Raw genomic sequence first — 25414 nt, 5'->3', positions numbered from 1 at the left:
TTCCCTTGCTGCTTTAACATTATATTCCTCCCTACACTGTGATTACCCTCCCCCAAAAACTACCATCAGGAAGCTGTAAGTAAAACTGGTGTTTTGAAATAAGGACTATTTCCACATGCACCATACTCTGATGCATGGGTGAGAGAAAATCATGATTGGCTTGCATGGGCCAACAATAATATTGTGTTTAATCTAGATATCATTACATGCAAAATGAGCAGGAGAAATTCAAGGGCACCATTGTTTCCCTCGGCCAGTTTTTCAGGGGTCCAATGATGGAGTGTTTCCTTTAGAAACCCAAACCAGGAGAGATGTGGAGGTGCCACTTATAGTGTTTCAGCAAAATGAAGGGAGAGACCTAGAATCAGAAAGACAGGAAGGAGAGGGTGAGACAGAAAAGGTGAACACATTGAATTGAAACAATTATCAATTGCCCTCTACTCTTTCATACAAGTGGTGACAGCATGTATGTGTGTGTTAGTCTACATGACAAGTTAATCATTACTATTTTTGCCCCATGCTGTTCAGAACTAATGTCAGAATAACGCTCAGCCTAGATTACAGCCTGCCATAAAGGGAATACTCCGGCCTTTTGGGAAATACTCTTGCTGGGAATTAGATGAGGTCATTGGGCTAATTAACCAATGGAGAATACTGGCATCTCAAAAGCGTTTGCTCTGCCACCAAAATATGTCACGTAAACTTACGTTATAAATGACCTACAACTAATAAAATCCACAAGTGGCAGTTGTCATTTCAGCCAGCACTTTCAAAAACTGTCAGCAAAAAGTGAGCTTAGGCCTGATTTTTCTCTATTATGGGATTTCAGCTACCAAAGGTCAGGAGAGGGAACGTGAAGTGGAAAACCCACTGCTTCTACTTGGCACTGGTTTGTCCTCCTGGATGAAGCACTGGGACAGAGGCAATCCTCTGCTGCCCCGTTTCTCATCGCCTCTATCCAAGAGAACGAATCAGGGCCAAGTGCAGCAGTGGAGAAACAGAAGGAGGAAACAGAGGCAAGGACATCTGTAGGTTCTCCAAACTTTGCCAGAAAGACTGACGAAGACTTGTTGGAGCTTATTAAGGAGGACACATAGCTCCAGAGGAAGACAGAGACAGAAGTAAAGCATGTAGAGGAAAGCAGGGCGAGGACCAAATGCCCAATCACCCTTTTGAATACTAACAATTAAAAAGCTATGCCAAATTTGGAAAATAGATTTTTGTTTTCATTTGTAAAAGTTGCAAAATCCAGTATCTAAAGCTGCAGCTGTTACCTCTGTGTATGTGCCAACTCATCAAGAGAGAAATTCTTACAGGATTGTACCGTAATCTTTCCTATTTGGCTGTTGTGTGTAGAATAAGAAAATATCTGACTTTGGTGATTCCCATTGGTAGTATCCAAAACGATACCCTGGCAGACAGCACTGCACAATGTTTACAACACTCCCAAAAACAAAACATAGACTGCACATATTTTAGCTGGGATTGTCTCACTTTTCTACAAACAAGCCATTGATTCGGACAATGGTTTAACAGTAGTCCATACTTGGATAACACGTAACTTGTGCTTACACAATAGTAGTCGGCTTTGCAGGAGAAGTATCTAATAATGTGAGGCACACAGTCCAAACCATATACCGCTTTGGTAAAAAGACTAAAAGAGTGGAAACCATGCTAGCACTGGCTCTGGCTCAGCTACCTGTATAAATGACTTGACCCTGATTTTGTCATACCGGTTCATCAAGAGACTCCAATCTTTACTGATGTTTCCTTGCTTCCAGCTAAATATCTTTCCCTTAAAGCAGTATTGGTTGATTTTTGGCCACTTGGGGGCGGTGAAACAAACACAACAATGACATATCACACTGTAATTATGCCAAACATGCTATCAATTACACGTCCAGCAGACACGGAGCAACATTATCATTCGTTGAAGTTTCATGTTTCTAGCCAGCTAGCTAGATCTGTAAGTTAGCTCTGTTTTGGTCTCTACCAGCTCCTGAGGGACATATCTGGTTCTTTAGCTGCTAAATGCTCCACTATGTTCACCACCACTAATTTGCCAGCTTGACATTGTGACATCAACAAACAAACATTAGATGAAAATGATATTTTGGACACCTGAATAGTATTAATCACATATGCACTTGTTTTAAGGGATGATGTGTTTTCACTTAATGTTGTACTCGTTTACAGTGCAGAAAACTGTAATGCATTGCAGAGAGTCGGCCAACCTTGATTAATCAAACGTTAACCATAGCCTGTTGAACATGCCAATATATCCCTGTTGTTGAGAGAAATTTTAGGTGTTTGTTATAGCAACTGCAAAACAAAACAACGCAACAGCCTGTCACATGCACGTAATCCATAACATTTTATCTATTTATTTATTTATGGAAATATAAAACACTTCTTCTCAAGGATTGGAGGCAGAGGATCAGATAAGCCAGAATATTTGCCAACCACCAGAACCTGATCCGCTCGATTTCCACAAGTGATTTACACCCTTATATTACACAGGAAGAAAAAAGATAGGATCAGCTAATGCTCTCGGCCTCCCCATCCCCTTCTTAATAACTCCTCAGAGAGGACGAGAGGAAGAGGAAGGAGGAAGAGGGAGCTCAGAGAGGGTGAGAGTGCCACGGGATGTGATTAGGCTGGACCTCCCGTTTATGATTTCTGTATTACAGACGCTTGGTGCCAGACATTCCCTCCATGGAAGGAATGTCTTCCTAACCAGTTCCATGTGAATGGTTTAAGACAGAACCACAGCCCACTGGTTGGGTTGAGGGCTCAGGCTTTAAAACACACACCAAGGAAGAAATATGTAGAGGATGGAGGGCAAGAGGCTGGAGAGGAGAACAAGAGAATAGACAAATGAGATAAGGTCAGAAAAGTGTGAAGTGATCTAACTTGCTGTATACTACATGTACATATGTACTTCTATGTATATACAGGGTTCAGTCCACTTTGTCCTTAGCTTTTTTCTCACAAACTGCTATCTACTCCAGCTGCTATGGACATAAATTAACATGGAATGTAGAGTTACACAATATTAAGTGGTAGTGGGGATTCGAATAAAGTTCTTGATGTAGCTTTAGGTTTCATACAAAACACAGGCTAACATGTTTTCCAGGATAGCATGACTTCAGCTTTATAAGGCAAAATGCGGAGGAGAAAGAGAGGTTAGCCCCAAGCAAAGAAAAGAAAGGACATTTAAATAAAAGTGTGTCGGCTTTTTATAGTCGAAATCATAGAATATTCTGCAGCATCTGTATAAATCGGATCTTAAGGTCATGCCATACATATGCAGATATTTTGTTGGATTTTTTCATTATTATGGCCTTCTGTCACATCGACATCTAGACACTAAAACGTACTCAGACATTAAACGACACCATAAAAGCCCAGCATGCTGTCTGTTTTTCAATGTGAAACTTCATAAATTCCATTGACTGCATTTGTGACAATTTTACTCAATTGAACTGTAATTGAAACACTAACAAATCATTAATATGTTTTTCAAAACGTTCTAGCTCGGCTATTCACATTCTGCTTTCTCTTCCCACGAGAAATTGGCCTGGAGAGAACACAAACCCAACTCCGTCTGTCTGCAAGTTATCTGCGTTTTACAGCCCAAGAGTAGCACGATGTTGGATGCAAAGTGTGAACGTTTGTTTATCCTGGAATTTTTACTGGACTGGATTACTCTCCTGGTGATTTTGGCCACGTGTAACAAAATGATAACAGTGGTTTTGTTGGGGAGGGCTGCAGCCTCTGAGCATGCTGTGCAAGAAATGGCCACAGTTAGCAGCAGGAAAAAGCCTTGCTGAGAAAAACTGTTGTAAAGAACATTTATTTGGCAACTTAAATGAACAATTATGTGCTATAAAATCAACCTCAGATGCAACTTTAGAGGCACTGCTAATAATATATGTAATGTCTAATATTATGTCTAATTATGTGTCTCTTATATTTCCTCTCACTTATTTTCTACTTTCTCTCACCCACTCCATTTGTGTCTTTTTTGAACACACACATACACACATGCCCGACTGACAGAAGTCACGACCTTGTCCTATACAGGCTACTGGCCTTAGCTCCAACAATAATGTTTATTCATCTGTCTCAGGAAAGAAAAGACACGCCTTCCGCTAGCAGCTAGTCAAAGCAGGAAATCTATGAGAGAAAATGTAGATGTCCTGCACATGTCCAAGCTTATGTCTCTTGCACATAAACACACATAGGTGTGTAAACGCACAGACACAGACGTGCAGAGAAGACAGCCTGTTGCCCCAGGCCTGCAGCAGGCGGTAGCTATAATTGAGGAAGATGCTAATTGGTTAAGTGATGGTGAGTTGCTGGGCCCCATGTGGAGGATTTGGAGTCATGTTAGGATACTAAAAAAAGACTGCGGAGGATAAAGACCTTTTCCATGTCTCAGCTTCAATATGCAAAACTATTGAGCAGTTGCCAACTTTTTAATAATTCCTTCTTTCTTTAATAGCTACAAATGGCGGCTATGGTATGACTAAGTTTAGGCGAAGATTGTTTGTATGGCAAATTAACTTGTTGGTTTGGGTTTGTCAACTAAAACACTGGGTTAGGGTTAGGCAAAGGTTGTGGTTACAGTTAATAAAAGCAAACAATAGTCACAGGTCCCTGAGAGAACTGCAGCCCCCTGCTTGATGTTTGGATGGACTACACACCCATGCAACACCTAAACCTCCACACCCTCGCTACACAAAGGGGCACACTTCCTCCTGCAATAACACTGAACGTTGGACGTAAATTGTGAGGTGCAGAATCATTCAAGGTGAACGTAATTCCTATGGATACTGGGTTGCATTAAAACAAGGCCACATCTCCATTTACTCCCTTTTCTGTCCTCCTTATTTCTCATGTAAGAGTTTATGCGACACATCTGTCTCTTACTCTTTATCCATCCATGCATGTCATGCTCTTTATCTAGTAGCACCGTGATCCAAGAAGCTGGTTTTGGTCTTAGTTGCCACCTCCATGGGTGGTCCTTGCTGCAGTTTTTCTGCTGTGGTGTTTGTACAGTTCAGAGGTCTTTGTTTTTCTGGCATGTCTCTCCATGCTAACCAAAGCCGGAGGCATGCTGCCTGTTTTCTTTCGCATAGCTACACATCTGCAGGCTTTCGAGGAGAAACTGGGCAAAAAGCAGAAAAACAGAAGGAGGGTGGAGAAGCAGGAAGGCAGAGAAACACGAATGCCTTTTAAAACCGATTTGCCACTTTCTCCCCGTAGGTGTATTTGGGAGTTAGTGTTAGCCCCACTCCCCTGACATAAACTGTGGTTTGTTGGCAAAGGCCTGGCACACATGTTGACAGCCTCATTATTTATACTCCATTTTGACAGCTTGTTTTGTGTAATATACACACGTATTTCCATCCTTGCGCCGCCCTGTCTTCTGAGTTTCACAGGAATAAGTCAACTTAATGAATTTTGTATGAAAAAAAAAACAGTGTTTCCCCAAAGGGTGTGTTATGGATCAAACAGCCACTCAGTCACCAGTGCTTTATGGCTAATTCCCCTCACTCCGAACAAGGTCATATTGTTCCGTATTTATACTCCCAGAATGATCAAAGGCGAAAAATGATCCCTTCCGACAGTTAATATTTCTAAATGTCTCTCTGAGAGCCAATTTTCTGTTATTCAAACTGTTCTCCCAGATGCATTTGCTACCCATTCAGGATTTGAAATTCATGATGTGATATCCACAGATTGTGTGTGAGCTGAGCTCTGACACAATGACTACGGTGCAATTTCTCCGTTTCCTTATGTTTGGAGGATGGTGGGTGGTGGGATACGTGGAAACAGCTGTTTAGGGAGGAGGTTCCTGTGAGCGTCAAGGTCAGGACACATTCACAAAGCTAGACAGGAAGCCAGGTGGGACAGAGCACCAATATACTGTATGTGTATGTGAGCGTGTGTGCACTTAGCAGGATGCATGTGTGTATGTGCACGTGCCATTTCACAGACAGCACTACCGACAGCTTTATGGAGGACAGCCTCGCAGTGGGGATATTGGGCTATAACACAAAACAAACAACACTAGAAAGTTCTCCAGGGTCAGCAAGTGGTCAAGTGAGTAAATTAGTTTGTTATAATAGGGCTAAACTTACACTAGCAGGTTTGAGAGAACTGCTGTGACCTTCCAAGACATTTGCAGTGGGAACACAGAAGCTACTTAGTGTGAACACAGAGGGTAAAGGTCAGGGAAAGGATTGCTGCCACTCCAGAGGTCACAACCCAGGTTGTTGTAGCGCCTGGGAGAGCAAGACCTACAAACATAATACTGCTGGGAGGCTTGTTGTCTAAGTGGGGTGCAACCTGGAATCAAATGTGCTTGTAAAATCTGAATAATTTTATATTTCGTTTTGACATTTCTAAATGAACTCAGTTGAAGTCTGTACTTGTCTATCTGTGTTTATCTGAGAGGACAACATTACAGTTTGCTTTATTTTTCTCATTCGTCAAATACAGATGCTTTGGGTTTGTGGTTTGAAGATAGTTGATTGTTAAGTCCCATTCCCAGCAACCCAAAGCGTTGGTATTTGACAACCTGGGAATGAGACTCAACAATCAACGATCTTTCTTGGCTCTGATTGGGTGTTTTTGTTCTGTCGCTGTGGATGCTTGCAAATGCCATTAGGAGCACTAGGAGGAGCATAAAGATCTTTTTTTTTTACAGATTAGCTGTCTCATGTACTACTGTCAGCAAATATGATTTTTCTTTAAAAAAATTAGCCAGAGCTCATACCAATCGCCCCTGGCAACATTTAGTTTTTTCAACAGATGATAGCAATAGTCAATAGTGGGTAAAAAATAGAAGACTGCATCCTTCTGTACGTTGCTGTTTTCTATTGAAAAGCAAATAGGAGCACCCTGGTAGCTTACCTGGTGGAGCTGGCACTCAACATACAAAGGCTGAGTCCTAGCTACAGCGGCTTTGGGTTCGAGTCCGAGTCCTCTCTCCCTCATTCCTGTCGATCTTTAGTTGTCCTATCCAATAAAAAAAACCACCAACCTTCCTGTTTTCTTATATCAAGATGATGAGATAAGTAAGTCATGATTATGAGAGAACTGTTTGCTATGTCAAGAATGAGTGAGATCATTAACATGGGATCTAGAGATAAAGGTCCTCAACACATTGTGAGCCAAACTTGCTGCTCTGGGCTTCAGTATATTTGACCTTAAATGATAAACATCCTGTTTCAGCAAAATCCTTGCAATTTTTTGAGGGTTAAGACATCCATGAATGAACTTTGCACATCTTTGGACCACAGTGCCAGCCCCTCATATCTAACTGGGGTGGAGTTTTTGGATGGGCTGCTGAGATCTCTAAACTCAGGCAGTTGACTTTATTTATTCTAACCTGATTGTTTGGGTTTGGGGATTCTGTTGCTCCTGCCGTGAAGGAAATTGCTCTCTTGCCTGCTGAAACGGAAAATGGTTTTAAAAACTGTAACAAAACAAACCCAAACATTTCTTTGTCTGTCTTTGTGTACACGAAGGATGGTCGTTCCCATTGCCCTGTCGGGGCCGGCTAACCAAGACAAGTCTGTCAACGAGAAGAAGAAGAAGAAAAATAGAGTTTTAAATTGTTGAATAGCTGGTAGAGTGATGAGCTTATCAGTTGAGTACAGATTTCTGGGTGTGTTGTTGTTTTACTGTTTGTGTGCAATTGTGGTTGTCTTAACAAAAGATTGGCACGATATTGGTTGAGTTAGTGGCCAGGGAACTTACAGTTGCAAAATGTGTCTGTCTTTTTATGCACCTTTTGAGATTGTAAATTAAACACAAAGAGGAATAATGATCTTGGTTTCTAGGGCTCACTAAAAACTCACATTAGCCTCTTAATCTGGTATCTTGGCTTTAAATCGATGCGTTGGCGCTCCTTTCGGATTCCCATTGCTGGGTGTTCTGCTCCTGCATGTATATCCCATAACCTTTACTTGCGGTACAGTACGTAGATGTGTGTTTGCGTACTCACACTGCAATGAAAGTTCGTCTGTTTGAGATATAGCAGCACTGTTGCACTCTGGAAACAATTACCAGGCAATAATCTTCACATTCTTTCATCCCACCACCAGCTCAGCTGATTAGGATATCCACTGGTACGCAAGGCTAACCTCAAACACGCTCACATACACTTGTACATTTACTCTTTCTTCCATACAGCACAGTACGGTAGGTGCTCTCACTCCCTCTTTGGTTACTGACCAACCCCTCTTCTCTTTCTCACACACACCTGACATCTGATTCCCGACTGATGATTAATGACCCTCGAAGTCTTTCAGCAGGGACCACCCAGAGGCAAAATAACCTGCCACAAATACAGAAGCAGTAAAATACCATTCAGTCGCCACTCTTCTATTTACACATGCTGCAGCATCTTGCAAGTGTGTCCGTGCACTTAGGTGTGCGTGTGCCAGAGCAAGAAAGGTAGACTAGTTACTGTGGAAACACTTAAAATGTGCAACCCCTCCTCCTTTTTACTTTAAGCATTTGTGCATGCGTGTGTGTGTGTGTGTGTGTGTGTGTGTGTGTGTGTGTAAGTTACTCTTCTAACACCTTTCAAAATGCACCATCTTCCTTTTATTCCTTTCTGCAACTCTACCTCAGTTCCTCCCTTTCTTCCTCTCCGTTTTCTCCAGTCCCCTCTTGCTCTTCGGTCCAACAGATGGAAGAATTACTCCGGCTGTCCTCTAATCTCTCCGGAGAGCTTTTTCCCAGGGTGGAAACACTGCCATCCTTTTTCTCTCCACTGTCCCCCCTTCCCCCTTTTATCAGTGTCAAATGATTACCTGGGGGGGAAACTGAGCTCGGCAACAATATGCGTCAGGTTAGCCAGGGGGAGTCCGGCCAAAAACATCTTCTCCTCTACCTGCTCCCTCCATCCATCCAACTCCCCTCCCCTCTCATGCCCTCCCATCACCCCTGCCCACACTCTCCTCCCCTGTGCCTGCCGAGGGCGGTGGCAGAGCTATAAGCCCATCTCAGAGGAATTTCCCTGTTGAAATTTATATCAGTTTCAGAGGCCTCAAGTTTTATCCACAGCGTGTGAAAAAAACGAAACTCTCCTCTGTCTCTAGCATTGAATGCTTGAGCATAGCACTTTCCACTCTTGTCTGCCTGCTGCCTTCTTTAAATCTTTCTCTCTTTCCCTTTCTCCGACGGTCCTCTCCACATCATTCCCTCTTTTTAATCTGTTTTCTTCACTCCTGTCCTGCCTCTCAACTATTTATCTCTCTAACTTCAGCTGCGCTTTCCCCTTCTCCTTTCCCTTCTTCCATCGCCACCTTTTTTTTTTTCCACTCTCCTTAACGGCCCTGTGTAGGCACAGCCTGGTGAATGCCAGGCATTCCTTTGTAAGGTTAGAACAGACAAAGGTGGACCACATCACCTGAAAGAAAACGGCCTTTTTGAATCGTCGCCCGAGGGAAAGAGAGACTGATAGCGAAGAAAAGAGGGAGTATAAAAGCAGGGGAGAAAAGCAAGAGATGGAAGAGAGGAACACCTGTCCTCTGCTGTCCTTGTGTGAACCTTCAACTCTGCCCTTTGTCACTTGATATCAATGCCTTGTTTGAATAAGAGGGGCTTAACTGAAGCAAAGTGCATTAGGTGTAGGTGCAAACATTCAATCCAGTATTGAAAAGAGGCTTTTTGTGCATCAGAGTAATGAGATTTAACACTGTCTAAACCATATTAGTAGTTTATGCTATCAACTCAATTACCACCATACACTACTTTACTCAGAGAGGGACCTCTGATTCGAATAAACAAGGTCATATTACAACCCAAAAGTTAATTCCAATGAAGCTCACAAACACAAACAACTCCACCCTTAAACACACTCCAACCATTCAAACCCACTCAAGGAACATACATGCTCAATGAACCCCCAAACAAACTCACCCCACCCTAAACACACCACCTTTGAGTAGAACAGACCACCATACGTTAACGCATAGTGGGTCTATGTTTGGTGACGCTGGGTGTGGTGTAGGGTGGAGTTGTATCGGTGACGCCAACCTGCCCTTCAAGGCTTATTTTTGGGGTTTTGACGAACATCAAGGGCAAAGCAGGTCTGCGTGATGCAATGCAACGGTTTTCCAGTGAGTTAACGGCCGCTGTTTGTTTTTACTCTTACTAATGGAATGGAGCGAAGGGGAAAAGTGGAGTGAAGAAAGAGAAACTTATGACCACCAGGTGTTTTTTCCCTCTTCTCTGGGAATGTTTCACCTTGTAAAAGCAAGTGAGTGGGAGGGGACTTGTGTACTGTGCTGAAGAAATGAATGGTTTGGGGATTTTTCAAGGGGTGTGTGCTGACCAAAGGGTATAAGTGAGAATGAATGTGTGTTGTGTGAGAGTATTAGAGGGTGAGCTGAGATTTTTGAGGAGCTGGAGGCTGAAATTCTTCAGTGGAACCGTAGCATGACTGGATGAGGCGGGGGGCTTTCTCGGGTTTGTGTGAGAGCCTCCACTGACCATTTTTTGGCCTCATTGAGCTACAGAAAGCTATTTCTTTTGTGGTAGGGTGTGATCAGCAACACACGCATGCTCACGCACAAACACACACCTGGTAGGGTGAGGTGGGGTGAGGTGATGAATGAATGGCAGGCCTGACTACCACACAGGGCTCCTATTGATGACATCATTGCTGGGCATCTGGTCACTCCACCCTTTCCGTGTTTCAGAGAACCATTCAGTGGGCTTCAACTGCACCATGGCTCTTTCACAGACATGACGCCTATTGCTTATTTTTTAGTGATTATTCAATTTAGCCGGCTCCAGCCATGAACAAAATACTTCTCTTTTTACTCTGGTGTCACAATCAACAATTGGCCAGTTTATGACCTTCCATGAGTACAGTACAAGCCTCTCTGAATAGAAAGAACTTCAGTCAGTTCTCCCATTCCATGTTTAATCACTTTGCTATCTTGATATTGATGGGATTTGCCAAAATAGAGCAAACAAAACACATAAAACCCCATCTGCATCGTAAATTTTGCCATAATGACACTCTTCAAACAGCGGGTCCCATTTAATATAATAAACATTATCCAAATATGCCCTTGTTGAAAGGTTGCCTATAATTCTCATGCAAGGAAATGCTGACATTGATTCTAATGGTTGGTAGATTACACAGTCTGGGGACGTTTATTACTCTTCATGAGCAAAAAATGAATGAGAGACGTGCAGCAGGACTGCCAGCTTTTGATAACTAGCTGGAATTTAAACAGTGATTGAAGTAATGAATCAGCAGATGCTGCTGAAATGATAGGCCTTTTAATAAATCAGTCCCAACTGGCACAAACGTAATGATGAATAAAAACCACAAAAAAGTTGGACAAATTTTTAACATAGCTTTTTCAGAATTCTCTCTACCTCTCTCTCTCTCTCTCCTCTCGCTGGAGTGTTTCAAGATCTACAGTCTCTATCTGATCTTTAACTCAGCCCATGGCTTAGTCCCAGTCGGTCTTTCAGGAAAAGGCTAGGCCAGCTTTCCTCTGGCTCGTCCAATCACGGAGCACGGAGCAGCTTTCTCTTCAAGGTCCACTACCATAGCACAGGGCCAGCTAACACAGTGCCAATTAAACACTGAATGCTAAGCCTGTACTTGTCTTAGTAAACCTCTGCTTTGTTGGAAGTTACCTGGTGAACAATAAGGAGCGTCTGTAGTTCATCCAGGTTGTTAGCTAGCATCCAAACATGATTTCCAATTACCCATGTTGATGAGAATTTATGCATTCTCCCGGCTAATGCTTGGCACGTTTTAAATGTAAGGTCTATTTGATACTTGTAATACATCTTGTAGCAATGAATAGCTGGGCTGTAGTAGCGAAATGTGAACCGATGTCATTTACTGCTGTGCTTTGGTGATTAACCCCAAGAGAGTGCTATCATGTAACGATTATACACAAATGGCAGCAGTTTTTAGGCAACAACACAATGCCCCTTTATGTATTACACTTATCCAGTGTTATGTCATGCATAGAGATTATTAATTGGCCATTGGAACTACAAGGCAAGAAAAGAGAGTTTTTGTCGGAGACTTTGGGATTAAAATCTCTGGCTTATTTCACTCCAGTATCTACACGTCAAGCTTGATTTGATAATTTGATTTGTGTGTTTGTGAGCATGTTTGAATAGCAAAAGGATAAAGAGCAGAGCTAATTCTTGGAAGGTAAGTATGGGAAGGAGAATGGAGGGAGGCAGAACATGAGCAAGCGACGCCTCCGAATTCCCCTCTTCTCCTCTCTTTTTCATTCCCTTCCCTCCTCTTCATCCTACCCCACCCCTCTCTGCGTGCCTGCTACCCCACCCCATCCTGCTCACTCCCCTCCTTCCTCAGTGTGGCCAGCAACAGACACTTGCTTTTTGTATGAAGGGGTTTAACCCAATGAACAATCCTGTCTGTCTTTCCCAAAATAAGCCAGTGGGAGAGGGATCGCCGAGTGAGCCAGGGAGATTGGAGGAACGAGGTGCACAGCCCCTGGTTATAAGTCCTGGGAGTGGGAGCTCAGCCTGCTTGGACCCACAGCCTTTAGCTCAATATACACTGCCTTGCTGCCTGCCTGACTGCCTGACTGACTTGACTGACTGACTGAATCTCACTCCACTGTTACTCCCTCTCTCTCCCTCTCTGTCCTGCTCCCTCGCTCCTTCCCTCCTACTTTCCACCCTGGAGAGCGAGTGTGCACAGATTGGGAAGGTGCTCCTCAGACCTGCGTCTGGACAGCTTGAAGACGGCACAGAGGAGATTTTTCACTCTCCCCTCACTTGCTCTTTCATCCTTTCTCTTGCTTTCGTAATCTCTGCCAAAAAGCACATGGATGGACTTTTGCTGGAGGCAGAAGAATAACAGTTAAACAGACTTTTTTTCTTCAGTTTTTACACTTTGGTTGTGTATTTTTTCCTGCACTTGTGAGCAGCACTGGACCAATTCAGGGTGCCAGCTCTTTGCCCAGGAGGACACCTCTCCTCTTTTTTGGCTGCATGTTCATTGAATATCTGATGCCATCGCATCTCATGGGAGACACGCGTGGCTGAACCAAGGAGGGAGGTAGAAGAGAGACCCACCTGACGCTCACACCTACCGCTGCCCTTACCCAGTGCGCGCCCCCCCCTCCCTCCTCCCGCCCCTCAACGCTCTGTGGAGAGAAAGGTAAGCCCTACCTGCCCTCTCGTTTCTCTGGCTCTGTTAACGTCCTCATGTCCTGTCATCTCTTGTCTTTTCACTTTTATCACATGTGGCTGCAGAGGCAGAGGCCAAAACAAACAGGAGGAGAGAACAGGAAGGGAGAAAAAATAAAAATAAAAAACAGACGGTGCAATATCTTAGTCATGGGACCAGCATAATTCTCCTCAGTCCTAAGCTAGTGCACAGAGTAATGGCTTGCAGATTAAGAAGAACCAGTACAGTTGTTCACCAAGCTCCAGCCCAGGCATACATACTGCATGGACACTGATTACAATATTGAAGTTTTAGCTGTGGACCCTATACTGATCTACTCTGAAGGTCCAGACTTTCTTTGTAGTGGAAATTTTCTGTGGTTTTGCCCTGATGAGTTTGAGATGGTATTGATCATGGATTCAGCCTTGTGTATGTGAATCTTCAGGTGTAGGGCTAAGACATTGTTGATGCATCCCTGTATACGTCTGGAACTTTTGCTGATGATGTCGAGGTGGGCGTGGTGTGTAGTTGGAGTGTGTATAGGGGTGGGGCAGTGTGGTAGTGGGATATGTACAATGGGTTTGGCTCAGAAACACATATTCTGATTATCGTCCTCCATGTGGATAGATCTTGTGTTTGTATATGTGGATGTAGTTGATACCCTGTTCTTTTGCCATGGACTGCATCTTGTTTGCTAGTTTTTTTTAATAGATTTATTAATCTAAGAGTTTATTAAAGTTTATTGTGAGTGGAATGTACCTTGGTAAAGGAATACTGCAAATGGACACATGGTCCTATCATTTTTCCTTTTTCTCTTTTCTTCGTCCCCCTGTTGCTTCACTCTGTCCATCCACTGTGACGCCTCTGGCAAGCGACGTTGCATTCCATTGTAACGACATCCCTCCATCGCAAAAGAGAAAGGGGAGAAATAGTCCTCAGGTATCCCGCATGACAAACTAACAGAGAGCCAGAGAGATAGAAAGAGATGAGCAAAAATGAAAAGGGAGAAGACCAAGAGGAACACATTAGTGAAGCTTATAAAACATGTGCAAAAACAAAGAGAAGATTCCAAACTGCATGCTTTGCTGAGGAGATACATTTTTCGATCACATGTGTTTCAGTGCATCAACAGCAGGCTTTCTTAGCAAAGGAAGGAGGGAGACGCAGAGAGAGAGAGGTGTAGAGTGAGAGAAAGAGAAAGAGGGGGGGAGAGTCTGGAAAAGACAGTGTTCTGGAGTTCTGAAATCCAAAAACATTTGGCAGCATCCCTCTTTTTCACTGGCTTACGGCGAGAAAAGTCAACTGGATATGTACCTATGTGTGTGCGTGTTGGTGCACGTGCGGCCACACATGCATGCTCCTAGGTGACTGAATCTGTGTGAGTGTCAAAGTGTGTTACACAATCTTCAAGGGGAGTGGGTGAATAGATGCACACTAAAGCGTGAACTCTCCCCCCTGGCACTGAGGTACAACAGGAGTTCTCAGGTCTGCAAAGCTGCTGGTTTGCAGCAGCGCGTCTGCTTTACTGTTCAAAGTAGTATTTGCTCATAAAGTTCATGGCCTCTCCTATAGATTTACTGGTTTCCAGTCAGTCTTCCCACCCTCTCTTGGTTTCTATTAAAATACCTATAGGTCGGGAGATTTATGCCCCTCTCTGCTTTTACCGGCAACACTGGTCTTTTCCTTGGCATGTTTTTCCGTGCTTGGCACATACATGATGGCAACATTGTGCTGTAACCATGGCAACCCCATGCCACTGACTGGGATTCTCTGTTCTCCAGTGGGCGGTGACTGGTCACTTACTTTGTCACTGGTGGTTACAAGCGATTTCAAGTGTGTTTGTGTGTGCGGTGCATTATTTAACCACAACCAAAAGCCTCCAACCAGCCGCCCATTCAGGCTTTTGATACAAAGTGCCGAAGCGTGACCAACCATACACAAACAACAGTCACACTGAATGCACAGCAGCACACACTGCATACTTTATGCCCCGTGCAATACAAACACCTACATGGATTTAACACTCCTCACATGCACACATTTCAAACAGATGAACACATTCTCGCTGTCCGTTGCCAAACCGCCTGCTCATATAGCGCTCAGACTCTCATGCCCCACTGCAGTTACTTTATTGGCCAGAACGTGTTGAAGTTGGGACTCCTAAGACTTTTTTTTAAATCTCTGAGGATAATTCCTGTTCTGATGTCAAGGTGAAAGAACAAGTTCTTCTCTGAAGATCTGTAAGAATTTTGGTGAGATTAAAGCAGCACAACAGAGAGACAGAGTGAAAAGGAGTACTTGAACGCCTTAGGTGTGAGGCATTATAAATGTCTCCTTTCCCAGTCAGGCGCCTAACTGTACTACTGATTCTGAGCTCAGTATTTCCCTCAGAATCTCTCACTCTTGCTTCATCAAAGACACACAGGTAGAATGGATACATACTCTCATCTGGGCAAAAAAGAAGTGAAGGGTTTTATTGAAGCTGTCTCTGCCTTGATGCCCTCTCTGTTCCTCAACCCTCTTTGGCTTGTAAAATAGTCCACACTTTGTTGCCACAAGGGGGCAGAATACCAGTGTCGCACAAACACATGGCACCTTGTAGTGAAGAGAAAGCGTTTATCTGTATTTATGAATAATTATGACTCTTCATCTCACAGATCTAAATCTCTACATTAAATATCAAATAATATATCATTATTAATATTCAAAGTACTTTCTTATTCCTCTTCCTACTGTTGATCATGATTTAGATAAATCTCTCAATTCACCATCTACAAGTTGTCACAGCACATTTCAAGTGAACTTTCAAAGATCTCTATGTCATTATCAGTCTCATCCTGTCTGTAGTCTTCCTTAAGAATGCAAAATCACTTTCAAAATGTCCTCAGACCTTTCACGGGTTACTTGCACGTGTGTGATATTTGTATCTTTGTACTCCCTAATAGTCCTTTAGTGCACGTTTGCATATGCTTCTGCATGTGTGTTTATGTGTGTATTAGAGTGCACATGGGCTTCTGTTACTCTTAGTCTTACGCCGTGCTAGCAGGAAATGAAGGAGAATGCCACTCATTCTCAAGAAAAAGTAAACGCCCACTTATTCCTTTACTTCCCTGGAACCCAAACACCTTCAAATCTCTCACACACACACACACACACACACACACACACACACACACACACACACACACACAATTTCCACCCATCTGTGCCTTTTGTTTCATAGGTACTTTCGCATAAAGAGGAAAGAGTGTGAAAACAGGCCACTCCTTTAATGGCTTCACCAACAAAGAGCGTGTTTTCTTAAAGTGCTCTTTTCAGCCAGATTGCCATGTCTGTAATTACAGCCATACACACACACACATACTGTACGTGCACAGATTATAAGGCATGCTAACTGGTGCCGCTGATATACTGAATGAAGAATTGCAGTGAAGGGCGGTGGAAACAGAATACAGGCCCTGGTCTTAATCAGAGCCTGGACCATAACATTCAAGATTAATAGGCTGGATTTGTTTTTCAGCAGAAAGGGGGAGATGAAAAAGACAGAGACAGTAAAAGACAGAAACATATTTTTGCGTGCAGATGCATAAAGATTTGCATCTCGTCTCCCTTTACTTTCCTTTGCCTTGTGTGTTTATACCCTCTAAACTTGTTTGCACATCACCAGTAGTCATCTTGGCCTGGACACACAGCTGATATATGTGGAAGTCAGTCAGCTATATGGCAGATAGTGAATCTGCACAAACATATGGCCCTCCAGAGTGGACAGAGCAGCACGTTATTAATCAGGCCCTTGTATTGAAGGACATTGTTTTGGCTCTCAGCTCTGTAAAAGCCCTGAAAAAACAGAGCAGAGGACAGACGGAGGAGGAGGAAAACAAAAAAACAGTATTCTATTATTCTAATTCTGTTTGTATGTGTATTCAAATGTTGGCAACTTAACTTATTTATTTTTCCCTCTCTGTCACTCTCTAATTCACTTGTCTGTCTGCCTTGATCTGTGTTTATCCGTCTCCCACTTGCTCTTTCGTTCTCTCATAACTGTGTCTGGACCAGAGGGAGTTTTTCCACTGGGCTGGCAGCAACAGGGGGACAGAGAAAGAGAGACGGGGAGAGCAAGCAGTGGGGAGGCTTGGCAGACGCCCCTTGTTATTTTTCCTCCGCCTCCCATTGACTCTGTCAGCAGTGGCTCGGTCTTAGCAGGGTCTCTGAGCTCAGAGGGGCTTGACAACATGCCCTCTTCAGCTATCAGAGGGAACTTATCACAGGCTTGCTTAGGGGACAGGAGCAGGAGGAAGTGACTTTCATCGCTTCATTGCCACTTTTTCCCCTTTTAACATTCCCCTTTCTTCTTGACTTTGTTCCAGTTGTCCCTGCTTCTTTCCATCTTTTCCATCATTTTTTTACTGGTGTAGACTACAAATCCTTTTGAATCAAACCCAGACTCTTTACTGGGCTTAAAGTAAAGCCCCTGTGGTAAAGCAACCTTGTTCTCCAACGTCAGATATTGCTTTTAGTCAGTGAGGCCTGAACAAGGCGCAGTAACCAAGCCACGGACAAAACACGTATTGAGCAATGCTTCCTGGAGTCAAATCTATATTTTTCCAATGGTGTGCCGGAGTGTTTTTGGGACGGCAGCTCGTGTTTTCAAAGAGAATCCAACAGGAACAAATAGGAATGAGAGCCTCGGTGCTCATCCAGCAACAGTGCTGTTCCTAGTTAATGGGATGTGACATTTTGTATTCTGCCGGTGTGGTTTTTCGCTGGTTCAACGCTTAAAACGAGGAAGCAAGAGTTTCCCCGGTGATGTGTGAGATCTCCCTACTCACCAGTCTCAGTTCAGCTAAGCCAAATGAAGATTGTTCGATGTTTGTTTGGTTCAGGTAACGGTACGAATGAACAGGTGTGTACAGTACATGTAGGTAGGGTTTCTTTTTTGCTTTTGGGTTTTGACTCTGCTTCCTCTCATTCATTGCCCCTCAGTTCACCGTCTGGCAAAACGTTTGTTTGGGGCTTCCAAAAGCAGGACGTTGGGCCAACTGTTAACAGGGGTCAACTCCTCAGTATAAAACTCACATTATCCCTCTTTTCATCTTGTTACAGACGTACTTCCCTAGCCAACTGTTTATTTTTATTATTTCACTTCAGATGCCGGATGGATATATCTCTCTCTGATGGGTCAATATTGAGTAAGGGATTGGAAACAGCTCTTCTGAGACCATTTGAAAAGCTCCAGACTTTGTTATTGTTCAGTCTGAGCTTGATTTAGACGTGTGCGTAGGTGTTCGTAAAAAGAGAAAAGAGACTGGGGTTATTGTGGTGTTATGGTTCCCTCGGAGCAGGATAATAAAAAGCATTTTATTTCACAGAGACAGATTTTCTGGAATAGGAAATGGATGCTTACTAAGTGACATATGTATTGTACCGTATGCTCACACACAGTGGAGGTTTTTTTTTTCTCTAAATCTTCAGTAGCAGACAGCAACCTGATATCTACCATATATCAACAACTTTTGTTCCACCAATTACCTCATAGGTAAACTTGCAGCTGTTAAAGGAATAGTTCGACATTTTGAGAAATACGCATAGTCACTTTCTTTCCGAGAGTGAGATGAAAAGATCTACCAGAACCTCTAAATATCACCGATAAATTCGATAGAATAGTCCAGCAAATAATGCGGCGTAAAACCACCACGAACGACCTCTCTCTCACATAAGTAATCATGCGATCCATTGTTAATATAAAAATATTGACTCGTACTATACTGTGGTGCAGTCACAAGGACCTAATCCAAGATATGCTTTAAACGATTAAAGAACAGTGGAAGGTTATAAAACAAACAAAAACATTATACAGGCAACAGTTTCCATGTTTCGAGAGAGTTTTAGCATTCTGTTATTACAATAATGTAAATGCTGCTGAGCACGATATGAAATAAACATTAAGCCTGTTCATGTTTCTGACGTCCTTTCATATATAAATCACTCTGCAGTCTTTCAATAGCAGGTGACTACAGGTGCTCACCACATGGCCACAAATGTCTGTGAGCCCTTTTTCTTCCAGCCTTAAACAAACTGACACAGTTGCCAGTTTCTGCCCAGATAAACACCTGAAATTTAGCTTGGCACACAGTGTTCCTCAAAGAGACAGATTTAAGACGACTTAGTCCCTACAGTGGACCGCCCCGGGCTTTTCAGTTGTTTCTTTTGACTTTTTCTTTTTTGTCACACTGTATTATGTATCTCAAGAGCACAAATGACACCTCCAGTTGTTCATACAATCTTTTTTTTACCAGACTTATTTACCATGGCTCCAATCCCACGTGAAGACAACAAATCAGAAACACAAATCAGACATAACACACATTTTGTTGGAGCCATTACAGTATCCCATGATTGTTGGATGCAGGCTGCTGGTTCTCTCAGACTTTATGTTTAAATGGCCTTGGCTTTGAGACATAATCCCTTCTGTACAGACTTTGAGCCCATTGAGCAACATGTGTTTCATAATGCAGTGCTCAGAGGCATTATGCAGCCTACAACATTACCAGTCCTTCAAGGCTTTTGTCCTAATCATTTCCTGTAATCAGCAGCAAAGTAGTGAAACGATAAAATGGAAAAGCGACTTTGTGCTCATTCCAGCTCGTTTGAGGTGAACGTTTTGTGAGCATTGCATTACTGAATGCGCTCTACATTGTGTGTGCAGTAAAGACCATGTAGCCTTAACTGCAGTTCTCTTGTTTCTGTTTATCCCTACAATATATGTAATGCTTCCTGGAGTTACACAGAAGAAGCAATGCAGTTTGGCAGCACCCCTTAAAGTGCTTAAAGAAGCTGTTGAAGAGGAATTATTTTGTTTCATGCTTGCAAGACAGGAAAGGTTATTGCAATTTTGCAGGGATACAAGTGGAGTAAAGTTTCATGGAGAACATTTGAGATGCTGGACAGTGAAGACTAAGATAAACAAACACAAGGCTAATTGGATGACAGCCTCACTGTTTGCCTCTCCATCACACATTTACTCGGTTTTGTCTGTCAATGTGAGCTTAAGGAAGTAATATAAGTAAGCATGCAAGCGAGTGCGGAAAGATTTTCTTTATAAAAACTGGCATTTCAGTAAGTGGGCCCCATGACGAAACTGTAAAACAGCAGTATACATGTGCAGTGATGACATAAAATACATTTCTGCAGATCGCATAAAATATTCAGTGCGTACTAATTCACCCATATGGGTGCAAATGTCACCCTTTTCCATGTCTGAGAACAAGATTGGAGAGATTAAGGAGCTGCTGCTGGCTGTAGGAACGCAGCTGTAGTTGCATAAAGCAACACAGAAGTGAATGATCTTACTTAAAACCGAAGAAGGTCAAAGATTTAAATGGCCTGACCTCGACCCTGGATGTTCCATAGATGATAGATTGCAGAATATGCTAACGGAAAAAGAAAAACATCCACCTGATCTTAACCATGCAAGTCTGTGATGGTTTGGGCAGTGAACGCTACAGAAGTACAACCACTTCTGGGAGGATGTTCTTTGGCCAACCAACCAAATACTTAATTAGAGAGGACTTTGAATCAATTACCACTCACTTTCATGTGGTTTGCAGATGGCTGTGTACTCTCTCTCCCCACTTTTCCTGCTCTTTCCTCTGTGAGCCGCCAGCAAAAAGCCCTGTTGCGTTGCCTCATAGCTAATTTGAACCAGAGAAGTGGTCATTTCCTAACAGTGGGCCCCGGTCTGCTCCGCAAGCCGAACCAACAACCAGCCCAATGGAGCCTGAGCTGGACTGCTCCCAAAGCTGGGCAGAAACCACACAAACCCAAGTCTTCCTGACATGTGGTGAAAGTGTGATAGGGATATGGGAAACATCAAGAAGGGTTATGAAAGAGGGGTGGCGATGGATCCATTTGGAAAAGAAAGAAAGATCGAAGTAGGACATGATGAAAATGGGGATAGGAGAAAGTCGAAGGGGTGGTATTTGCGGGAAAGAGGCAAGAAGAGGTGAAAGAACAGGAAAAGATTTGAAGGTAGAAGAAGCAGAAAAGAGAAAATAAGCTTGGTCTGAGGAGCACTCAGTTTGTAGCAACCATGTGGCGTCTTTGATCTGGCCGAGGATTTGAACCAGTGTCAACAGAAACATGCAGGGGCCGTCTGTTTGCTCCCAGACACAGATCATTCCTCCATGAATTACTCTGCTTCAGTTCGCCACAACCTCTTTACTACTCCAATGTTTGTTTACCCTGTCGGGAACACCCGGCCCATTCCTCAAGTTGAGCAACAAGCTCAGTAATACCCCAGAACTCCTGCAATCAGCTAAACTTTCTATGCCGTTAATCTCTAGAGGGAAGCCGAAATCTGGGTAGTTTTTAAGATTTAAAAGATGCATTTGAGTCAAACAGTGCTGCCTTTATATTCTGTAGTTTATTCAGTAACAGAGTCATTTTTCATTTAGTCCCATAACAGAATCCATTCATTCTATTCCAGTCACTGTCTTCCATCATAGGGATGAGGCATGTTCTGTATCCTTCGTAGTCTGGAAGGAAGAGGGAGGGCTAACAAGGAGGCGGCGAAGGAAGATGAGGATGCAGACATGTCCGCCAGATCGTTACAGTGAGAGGATGTGTCCAGAATGTTTTGTCCTTGCCATATGACAGCCTGCTAATTCAAACCTCATGTTGGGAGCAGAGAGACAGTGAAAAGACAGTTGAGTTAGAGGCTTGTTCATAGTTAGATTGCAAAAAAAATGTCCATCTACAGAATGGTTTCAGTATTATATGTATGTCAAGAAGTAATTTTTTTTATTAAAGCTGCACTTATCAATACTTTAACATGAACAATGTGTCAAATTACTGGGTGTGAAAAGGGTCACTCGTAGTGACTCTCACCATTCTCATCTGCGACGATTTCAGGCAGAGCAGCTGATTTCCCTGAGAAAGCTCAAATAAACCCACCGTACAATATCTGCCCTGCACCAAGCAGCAGACAGACAAAGTTAGCAACTAGCTGGTGAACACAATGGAGAGCATTAGTTAAGATGTTTTTCTCAGCAGCTGGTGGAAACTAAAACAGGGCTAAAGCTAGAGTGGATATTGGATCGCAAAAATAAATTGTAATGTTACTCTGTATCTTCTGCATGTGTAAATAGCTAAGCAGTTCTTAACTGGTAATTTTGTTGTGATGTTTTCAAAAGTATCATCTTTGTTTTGAAGAGAACTTTTCCTAGTGATTTCATCAGAGTCATCTTGGTTTAATCTTGAAGACTGCACATTTTTAACAGATGTGGCCATTTATCTTTTACCAGCCAGGAGGAGTCTAACAAATAGATGCTCTTGAGTTAAATGATCTGAAATGTAGGATCCATCATTTTTTTTGTTTGAGCCATACCAGGACACTAAAAGCCTTGGCCTCTGCAGCACTGATTTTTACTATTCCTTTTTTAATAAGTCTTTTGCAATATCCATAGAAGTGCAATCATAAATCTCAGGAGAACTACATTGACATAGAAAGTCTCCAACATTAGATCTGTGATTTGCAGTTTGTTTACTACTAAAAAAGGACAACAAAAACAACAACAAAAGAAACACCCATATTGAAAAATATGTTACTTACTTTTTTTGAATGACCTCTTATTATGGGCATTATTCAGTGAAACCAACTAGCAGAACAGCATGCAGATATGCAGAAATTCAATTTTAAGTGTTTGAGCCTTGTCATTGGTTCTAGGATGTTCTTCATTTTCAGTATAAAAACAAACATCTGCATTATGTGGAAATGGTTAAAATATCACAAACATAAGGAGAACCATAGATATGTGTGCTTAGTCCCTCTCTGGGAGTGGATCAGCCAGGACAGCTCGTCTCCAGGGATTCTGGGGAAGGCCAGCTGAGATGAGACAGGCGTAACGTAGCAGGGAAATGCACAAAAAGCCATCCACTCTCACTTGGAGACAATGACAAATCCAGACTCCATCAACACTTGTGGGGAATGTGCAGAGACCCCCTCCAAGTCAGCACAGTACACACTAACAGTGCCCTAATGAATTGAATTGAGGGCCTTTCCCTCGTGGGCTGTATACATGTATGATCCGAAAACCAGGTTCCTGACATTTCTCTCTGTTTTGTGTCTCTTTCTGTTCCCATGCATAATTCTGATGATCACAAATGTCTTGCTGTTTCCTCTGGAGTTTTGCGTGTTGAAAGGAATCTCCCAGTGAGCGGAGAGTGATGATAGTCAAATAGTCTGAACGCAGGGCTCTTCCCACAGTCGGATAATGCTCCTGTTGTGCGACATGCTACTAGTGCGGTCCAGTTGCTCCTGATGGTGAAGGAGAAAAATCATAGCTATATTGGCATCTAAATGTACCTACAGTATCTTAAGACCCATATCTCAGATCCATCTACCTGCACAGAGTTTGTTAACTCCAACCAGAAGTGATCCATAGTGACAAAGAACAAGTGTAAAATGAGAGAAATACATTATATTTTTCTTTGCCACACTTTAGATAAGTTATAATAATATAAAGTATTACACTATTAGGTTACAATATGTTGGAAACATATTATCCTTTCCAGAATGCTTTTCAAACCAGGATGGTTTTTGCTGTTTTGAGATTTTTTTGTGTATAGGATCACAGGAACAATGTTGAGAAAAAATAGCCAGTATCTTAACCATATTTCCACAACCACCTTACCATATTACCAAATTGTAGGTGCCAGCAGATGTTCTAGAAAATGACATTTAATATGAATGTTGAAAATAAGGCAACAATATCCATTGCCCCCTAAACGCAATACTATTAAACACACATTCCTATATATACACATATATACACTGGTTGGCAAGGGACTACTGTGCGGGGGGAATTTGGGGACCAAAACTCCACACAAGAGAAGCTGAACTGTGGGGTTTCTCACTGCTGCTTTCTTTCTTGATCAGTCATACGTATTAAACAAATGTTGAGGAATGCACCGCAGGGAGTCTGCATCGATTAATCTGCACAGAATCTGCAAATCTCCTCCATGTGATGCTTCTCCTGCCTTCGTCTCTACCCATTACACTGCTCTCAATACGATTATTCAGAGAGGAGGGGAAAAAGAAAAGCATTAGTTGTAATGCTGCCAGGGTCCAAAATTGTCCAAATAGTTCTCAGCCCTGCCAGACACAACAGCATATTCAGAGTCTCGGCCTGTCGGTGAATTCGATTCAGTCTGGCACATTTTGATTCTGTCTTCTGCTGTGTCCTTTTGCAATTTTGGCATTTTGCTAAGATACTGCCTACATGTCTTTTCTGTCTATTGTCAGGAGATGGAATGGCAGCACTATTGTGCTAGTCAATCGTCTGCAAAACACATATAAGCTCTGTTCTCCAGGCAGAAGCTGAAACTTTGTCTCCTTTCTCCTCTATATATTCTAAGCTCCAGGGAGGAAGAAGTGCTGTCATGCCTCATCTGTAACCTCAGATGCACTTCATCCTATGTCCTCCCTGTATTGTCTTTCTCTACGTTTCTCCACTGGTTCATCATTCACTCCATAGAGGGCGTCTGGAATGTGTCTGTAATCACTTTCAGTGCATTTTTCTGCAACAAGAGGAGAGCTCAGACAGAAACACAAAGTGTCTACGGTGGGTGGGAGCATATGCAGAGATACAGACAGGCAGACAAAGTAATAGATGGTGATGTTAGCTGAGGAAATCATCTGATCTACAGATATAGAAATTAAGACTGGCCAGGACTGGACCGTTTCCTCAGAAATTTTTCAGAACAAAAAACATCTTTGTTCTGTTGACTCATGATGCTTTTGGAAAATCCACTTTTAAACCCAGATGGAAGGGTTTTGTCTACACTATCAGTCTAGACTATTTGTTTTCACATCTGTGCTTGTGCGATAAGCAAATTGTAGCTATTACCTTATGAGTGTGAGAGGGCAATTGTGTTTTTCCCCATGGTGTGGATAAAGAAGCAGAGGCAGAAAAGGAGGAGGCGGGGGGGAAGAAATACACACAAGCAAAAATGAGTGTGACCACTGTGGGAGATGTGGTGAACATCAAGAAGTGAGGGTGGAGGTGGAGAGCTAGGGTTGGGTGGGTGGGTGGGTGAAAGAAATTTGGCATTGCTGATGGAAACGGGGGTCTGGAGCCGCACACATTCATGCATAAACACATACATACACACACATGCAGAAGACAGACACCAGCACTCATCATTCAA

At 42.8% G+C, this 25414-nt stretch overlaps 1 protein-coding gene across 2 annotated transcripts in view; it reads left to right on the top strand.

Annotated features, from left to right (window-relative positions):
- Positions 1–25414, top strand: part of col8a2 (collagen, type VIII, alpha 2) — a 64734-nt gene that overhangs the window by 5772 nt on the left and 33548 nt on the right. Inside the window, exon 1 of one of the 2 annotated variants that reach the window (XM_051390103.1) lies at positions 12397–13198. The exons of the other annotated variant lie outside the window; for it this stretch is intronic. The gene's annotated coding sequence lies outside the window, so the exon portion shown is untranslated. Of the gene's footprint in view, positions 1–12396; positions 13199–25414 lie in introns of those variants that run through there. 2 annotated transcript variants of the gene reach the window in all.

The sequence above is a fragment of the Dicentrarchus labrax genome, unplaced genomic scaffold (genome assembly GCF_905237075.1).
Source record: "Dicentrarchus labrax unplaced genomic scaffold, dlabrax2021, whole genome shotgun sequence".
Lineage (NCBI taxonomy): Eukaryota > Metazoa > Chordata > Actinopteri > Moronidae > Dicentrarchus > Dicentrarchus labrax.
This window is presented reverse-complemented; position numbering and strand designations above follow the sequence as displayed.